We start from the raw sequence: 7,500 nt of genomic DNA, 5'->3' as shown, positions 1-7,500 counted from the left end.
TGTCAGGAAAATATAATTAATATCTTTCATGTTTTAGCATTTTTATTCTTATTCAATTATCACTGTGTACTCTTTCTGATTTTAAATAGTTTTTTTTTTTTTTTTTTGCTAAAAAGACGGGTAATCCTAAAAAGCAACGGTAGCACATATCCTCAGAAATACATCTATATTGCATATGTAAAGAGACTCATGGCAAGTGTACTTTCGATACTCCAAACAAACTTATTAAATAGACATGCAATTGACAATTTTATTAGCTTAGTGACACAGAGTGTGTGCTATAAAATGTTGTACTATAAATACGACATGACTTCACTATATTAGCTGTGGTTTTATTCCTAGAAACCATAGACACATAGACGCACACTCTCTCTCTCTCTCTCTCTCTCACACACACACACACACACACACACACAATGTCCATCTATTTAGTCAATACACAAACACATCCACAAACCTGCTCAATCTCAAATGTTCACTGTTGCTTCTACGTCAACCGTCATGTGCTAAGGCCATTTATATCCCAATCTTTTAAGCAGAAAATGAGGAAAAGCCATATCTTCTGGGCCATTAATACCACTATTGAGATGTCTTCATAGTGCCATAATTACAGAAGATTTCAAAGTGACACAGGCAAGACCAACACAAATGTTAAAATAACTCACAAGAACCGGCGGGCTGCTTTTGCAGCCCTCAGTCCCAGCAATGCTCAGTAGCTTTTCTTAAAATAGACAGCCTGTAAATAAGGTCTGTGAACTCAATTGAAGGTGGCTGTTTCTGAATTAGTCAGCCCTCACAGGCTCTCGGCCTACATGCTAGTACATAAATTGTCCACTTTACCACCAGACAAGAAAGATTAGAGTAATAAACACGGGGCATTAGCTCAGCTAGAGAAACACACCAGCCGTTACGCACACACAGGATTGCCAAGAACTGTTAACCCAACTCTCCAGAAACACACACAAAAAAACAAGTTAGAACCATGACATCATGGGAACAAGAGGGAGAGAGAGAAAGGGGGGAAAAAAGCCCATGAAAAAAAAAAGCGCAAACAATTTTCAGGTTCATTTTGATTTCTCTGCGCCTAATAAAGCAATCCTCCGCTAAGTTATCAACTGAGCTATCTCAAGTGGCTCTTGCCAGCTATCGGATTATACAAAAGTGGCAGAAAAGGAGGAAAAAAATGAAAAGGATTGTGTGTCAGGTTCATAATGCTTTTGGAGAATTCTGGAAACATGTCTAGTTACAAATTTTAGTCAGTCATATCTGTTTGCTTTGACAGGTTCCCAGGGAGTAAAAAAGGAACAAAAAGAGAGAGATTTTTTTTGTCATGTGAGGCTGGGGACAAAAAGATTACACCGTGCATATCTGCTCATAATATGATCTTTGTATAATCCGCGGGTCTGCACTTGCCTTCGGAACAACTGCACAACAGGTGCAAATTAAAATGAAAACGGCAGCGGAGCCGGGCAAACAGAATCTGCTGACCTGGTTTGAATACCAATTGACGGGGGAAACAAAACCTTTTCAAGAGGTGTGACCACAAGGGCTTAGGCAAGTTCAGGCTGGGTAATGCCCTCAGATCTACAAAAAGAGAGATATTCTAACATCTCTGCTCTAGCTGTGTGGTCCAGATATACCTTAGTACAATCAATAATGTGCTTCTTTTTTTTTTTTTTTTTCTTCCCCCTGGTGACTGAGATTTAACCATTTCTTAGCAACAAGCAGAAGATTCTTTACAAATTTTCTGAACGCTGAGTTCGGGGCGGGGGTGGGGGGCTGGTGAGAGTGGGGGGGTGGCTACAACAAAAGCTCCTAAGGCCTGGGAAGCTTTCAACCCACCTCCTAAAAACTGATCTCTGGGCCCAGGAGGAATAAAGAAAGGTCCAGAAGGAGTGAATAAAATTATCTAAGGCTGGACAGGCATTAAAAGGCCTTTATCCTGGAAAAAAAAAAAAAAAAAAAACCACCATGCCTTTTAAGGTCTTTTTCTGCATGGACCACAATATCCCGTGTGACACGTGAGTGTTCCTGCAGCAATACAATTGAAATATTTTCTTGTGTAAAAAAGAGAGAGAGAGAGAGAAGGAGAGAGAGATAAATGATTTATGAACAGCCCTTGAGGAGTCCCAAATATCAGAACAATCTAAACAAACAATGAAGTCATGTCTCACCATATAGGGTCAGAAGTACAGCATCCATCACCTTCACAGGCCAACAATACTTCACAACCTTTAGGGTTCTCGCTCACAAATAGTAGTAAATACTTTTAAACTAAATAAATAACTGCTGTCAAGTTCACTTACAGAAGCAGTATGCCATCTTTTCCAGAGCTGTTTTAACTAGGATATCCATTCCCATAGCCATTGTGTTGGGATCCTACTCCCAACAACCCTCCGCCTTTCTTTTTCTAAATCCAGGTAAAACAATTCATAGCAAAGTTCGTTTTTTGTATCTGAATTCAGAGTAGATCCTTTCACCTTGCTCTTTTTGGCTGACCTGCAGACAATCAGAATTAAACCCCTTAATATGGACCTCGTCCTTCCTGCTCCTCACCTAGTCCTCCCCATTTCTAAATCCTCAGGATTTCCCTTTAAATTGTTCTCTCGAGTCCAGTCCGTGGATGTCCTCGTGTAATTACTGGAGAAATTTTCACCACAAAATATTCTTATTTTGGCCAATAGAGGGTGGGTTTACCCCCATTTACATTGTGGCATAAAATAAGCTCATTTTCCCATTTGTTCCCGTTTTCATCCTTTGCCCACCATCATCGCCATTGGCATTAAGAGATCTTAATAACACAGCTTTGTCTCTGCAAAGAAGAGATTCGATTTTGTGTGATAACTAATGTATACTGGTTTTAAATGAGGGTCACTGGGCAGAATATATTAGTCTATCGTCTATTTCTGAACTTACGACACATATTTTCTCCTCAGCATTCAAAAGCATCAAACTGCCTACATAACGTACCAAAGTTCTATTCCGTCCTTACATTAGGTCAAATAAGCCACCCTTTGCATGAGCCTCAGCAAGATTTTATACATGTATTGGAGCTACATGGCTGGCAGAAAAACAGACAGTTACTTCAAAACCACAAAGAAGTGGGAGCCCAAAGAATTCCTTTCTGCAATTCAATAAACAAGAGGAAAGATGTACTGTTTGCTGGCTCAAAATAGACACTAATTTTACATCTGTCTCTGAGGCACAGCAAAAAGCCAACTAAAGAGCAGTAATAAATGTCCAAAAACAGCATCAGTATCCAAAACTCTCCCAGTAATCTTCAGAGGAATTAATTACAATTCTGTGTTAACAGTTGCATTGGCAAAATGCACCCGTAATTATATACAGGTACTGTACTGTATTACAGGGAAATTTGCCATGTGATACCATGTTTACATGATAATTGATGGATAAGATAAAACTATTTGCATATGAAGTGCATATGAATTATTGGCATGGCTCACCATTTTATGTGGAATCATATTAAAGTTTCATTTTCTCTAAAACTGTATGTGTAATATGGGGTTACCAAAGGGTATAAAGCTGATACTTAAATTTGCTTTATAGCAAATGGGCCTGGAAAGATATATCTGAATATGCATTACTAAAAACCTATATTTAAATTCTTCATAGTTTATCTATAATAAGCATTATTTTCACTTCAGCAGATTGCATTATATTAAATCCTCTCTATTCTTCTTTCTAAGTAAACAATACTCTAAATTGTATCACTATACCAATTAATTTTACAATCATATGCAAAACAAATAATGGTTTCTCTTTACTGTCTATTGGCATAACTTTTTTTTCCCCCAGATTTTTCTATTCTGGTGACATGTAACAGAACAGTAGCAAAATGTGACATTTTTATAATGTCCATACCTGCCGGAAAATTTCAGCATTTGCAAAAATGGCCTATCATAGCATTTAAACATTGCTGATAATTAGCTTGACATTTGAAATACCAGAACTGTTGTTTTGAAGATGCCCTATACAACGTTACCTAACTAACCCCTTTTCATACTTATATGCTTTCTCTACGTTATTCTGTCAGCTGGAGTACAAACAAGATATCAGTTGTTAACGTGTTAAAATGAAAAAGAACTGACGTTAAGGGGTAATACTTCATCTTCACCAGAAGCACAAGTTGGTTTTTGTTTTTGTTTTTTTTGATGTAAAGGAAAATTACATATGCAGATTATAGACAGTTAGCTGTTAATAAGGCGGTCAGTAATGATTTTCTATAAGTCCATTCAAGCTAAGTGAGCCAATAAATTTCTCAATGCGATGGTCAAACATTAATTAAATAAACCTACAATGTGTAAGCCCAGAGGATACATGGATGCTACAATGTGTAAGCCCAGAGGATACATGGATGCTACAATGTGTAAGCCCAGAGGATACATGGATACGCTATTCTCACCTCAGGAAGCTTACTATCTATTTGGAGAAATAGAATCATAAAGCTGCAGTGCTAAAAGGCCACTTGAAGTCAACCCTCCACATGTGACAAAGAAGGTGAGGTCCAGTGGCTTTCCTAAGTCCCTGCAGCCTGATGGTGGCAAAGCCAGTGCTAGAAAGCACGCCTTCAAGTGTACGACAGCCACACAAAATCACACACAGTATTACAAATTCCCAATGAAGAATGGAATCTACATGTAAACTCCACATGATCAGAGTAAGGAAATGAAAATCCCCGGGACTTTTGGGGATTTTCACAATGCAAAATAGAGATTGTTGCTTAATTTTGAGTTGTTATGATGATTGTTACTTTCATGGATCCCCTTGATTTGAGTTATTGAAGAACCAATTTGATCAACTACCAGAATCTAACGATACACCCATGTTTCCCACAATAGTTTGAAAACAATAGAAATAAAGAGGCAGTTCCCAGCATTATGAGCTTGAAGACCTGTCTTCTCATCCCAGTCCCAACATGTAACCAGCTGTGTGGCCTTGGTCTGTCATCCAAGGAAACTTGATACAAATGCGTAAAAATAATGACAACATGTTCCCTGTCTATGAGATTGCCAGAAGGAGCCTGCAAACTTATATGTGTGATGGCAACAATGTGAAGTATAGAACACTGATATCCACTGAAATAAAAATAAAGATGGGACCAGAGAGGTGCCTGGATGGCTCCACCGGCTAAGTGTCCCAGTCTTGGTTTTTGCTCAGGTCATGATCTCAGGGTCGTGGGATCGAGCCCAGAGTCTGGCTCCACACTCAGTGTGGATTCTGCTTGAGATTCTCTCTCTCCCTCTGTCCTTCCCCTGATCATGTACTCCCTCTCTCAGATAAATAAATAAATCTTTAAAAAAGTGAAATAAAATAAAATAAAATAAACATGGGACTATTGCTCTAGTGTCTTCGTCTCCTACCACAACGTTAAGTATAGGTAAAATGAGAAGATTTGAACACATGGCAGTCACAGTTTTGGTGTTAGCCCTTCTTTTAAAAATTAATTTGCAAAAGTGTCATAAGTAGTAGCTCCATGATGGGTAACAGTGTACTTAATCCTGTAGCTAATACTTGATGGAGACATGTAGCCTTATTTTTAAAATGTCTCTTCTGATTATAGGGCTTAAAGTTTAAAAGAACTCCTTAGGAATTTTATGAGTCATTTGGTTTCCTGAATCTCTTAGATGCTTGGAGATCATTTATATTTGAGCCAATGGATTAATGGCCTACTTGCTTTCTTAAAATGTCCTTATGTGTGGTAAATGTTCGTGGACATTCTAAGACCCTTCACCTGAACACTAGCCCTCCTCTTTCCTCCCAAAGTTCAATTTCCAGGTACAATGCTACTGAAGAAAGGATGCAGCATTTCTTCCAGAATTTTTATGCTGTTACTTGTTTTTCCAGGGAGGATTTATCATCAAAACCCCTTCTTGATCACTGTTAACTTGTTACCTCTGCACTTGGATGGATGAAGATTATAGGACTAAATTCAAGGGTCAATCTCTCATTTGATGAGGGGCAGGTTCTTGTGACAGATGTAACAAAACAAAACAAGTTCACACAAAAATTTTCTTCTGAATTTGACTATGTATCACTGAAATGCATGAGCCTTAATTTCCTGATTTAAAAATGGGAATAACTTTATCACTTGGGGAGGCAAGATTAATTAATACTAGAAAGAAGGGATCATGCTAGTTTGAAATATCCCTATGGAACGTGCTCTCCAGCACAAAACACTGTTATAAAAGAACAGCTATGAACATACCATAGTCAGCCTTTATACAAACTAGCTTGGTCACTTTAATTTTTTATCCCAGGAACATTCAAAGGCATTAAACCCGCATTATAAATTAATGAGTTGTAAAATGTCAGCTGATAAAACAAAAGCAGTTTTGAATGTAGGGATAAAAATGTTTCCATTTCAGATTAGCTATGTAAAAAATATGCATATTAAGTGAAATGAGAGAAGAATTTCTGCAATCCCATGGTTCCAATGTGGAGGGGCTAGTTCGGACAGACTTTCAGCTTCCTATTATGGGAACATCCTGGGAAGATGGCAGCCACTCATCCCCTCTAGAAATGCTAGCAGCTTCCCTGTACCTGGAGGAGCTTCCCAGTTGCACTGTGGTAGTGATTAAAAAAAGGTTAAAATTTCCATAAATTTGCTGGGGCTCTGGATAAGTTCCCACATGCAGGTAATAACATCTTAGTTATGTACTTTTCCCCTTGAAACCTCTTTCTTAATATAAGAAGTACAAAAATAATGGCAAATAAGAATAAAAGTAAGGATCCTCCCTTCCCCAAACTATCATAAAAACAGATATTGGTCAGAGAATTCACAACAGTAAATTCATTTTTCTTTCTTTCTTTCTTTCTTTCTTTCTTTCTTTCTTTCTTTCTTTCTTTCTTTCCTTCCTTCCTTCCTTCCTTCCTTCCTTCCTTCCTTCCTTCTTTCTCCTTCTTCTTCTTCTTCCTCTTCTTTTTTATTTTAAACTCTGTTTAATCCTGGGTCACAGTGTTCTAAGTGAAATTTTGCTTACTCAAAGACTTAATAGCTGTTTATTGTTTTACAAAGGTAAACATATTAGGGTTTTCCTCTATATCTAGAACTCATAGTGGTTTTGATTACCTTACTTAACTCCTACCAAAGGAAACTAGTCATTGTACTGATGTTTAAATACACATGCCCCTTGCCTCTCCTTTCACTGAGTTTTTGAGGTTGTAGCTTCTATCCCTTAGAAATTTTCTCAGCTTCACTTTCTGTCTACATCTATAATATGCTGACACTCTAAGGATATAGTATTTAGCTAAACTGTACTTCAGAACACGGATCCATAATTCCCTTTGAAGGCTAAAAAAAGCCTAACAACACTTTCCTCAGCAAGCCCAGTGTGATGGTATACTGAGGAAAGGCCCCCAAACAACAGCTATATACAAATATTTCTATTTGCATTGTACATCTATTTGCCAACAATTCCATAATGCTTTATTAAATACTTCAAGTGAATATGTGTCTCCCAACAATATGTCAGAAGGAGA

The 7,500-nt window shown here is 37.8% G+C and overlaps 1 protein-coding gene across 1 annotated transcript in view; it reads right to left on the bottom strand.

Moving 5' to 3' along the window:
* ZEB2 (zinc finger E-box binding homeobox 2) overlaps positions 1–7,500 on the bottom strand; it is a 124,923-nt gene that overhangs the window by 43,097 nt on the left and 74,326 nt on the right. The window lies entirely within an intron of this gene.

The sequence above is a fragment of the Neovison vison genome, chromosome 3 (genome assembly GCF_020171115.1).
Source record: "Neovison vison isolate M4711 chromosome 3, ASM_NN_V1, whole genome shotgun sequence".
In the NCBI taxonomy this organism is placed as follows: Eukaryota; Metazoa; Chordata; class Mammalia; order Carnivora; family Mustelidae; genus Neogale; species Neogale vison.
This window is presented reverse-complemented; position numbering and strand designations above follow the sequence as displayed.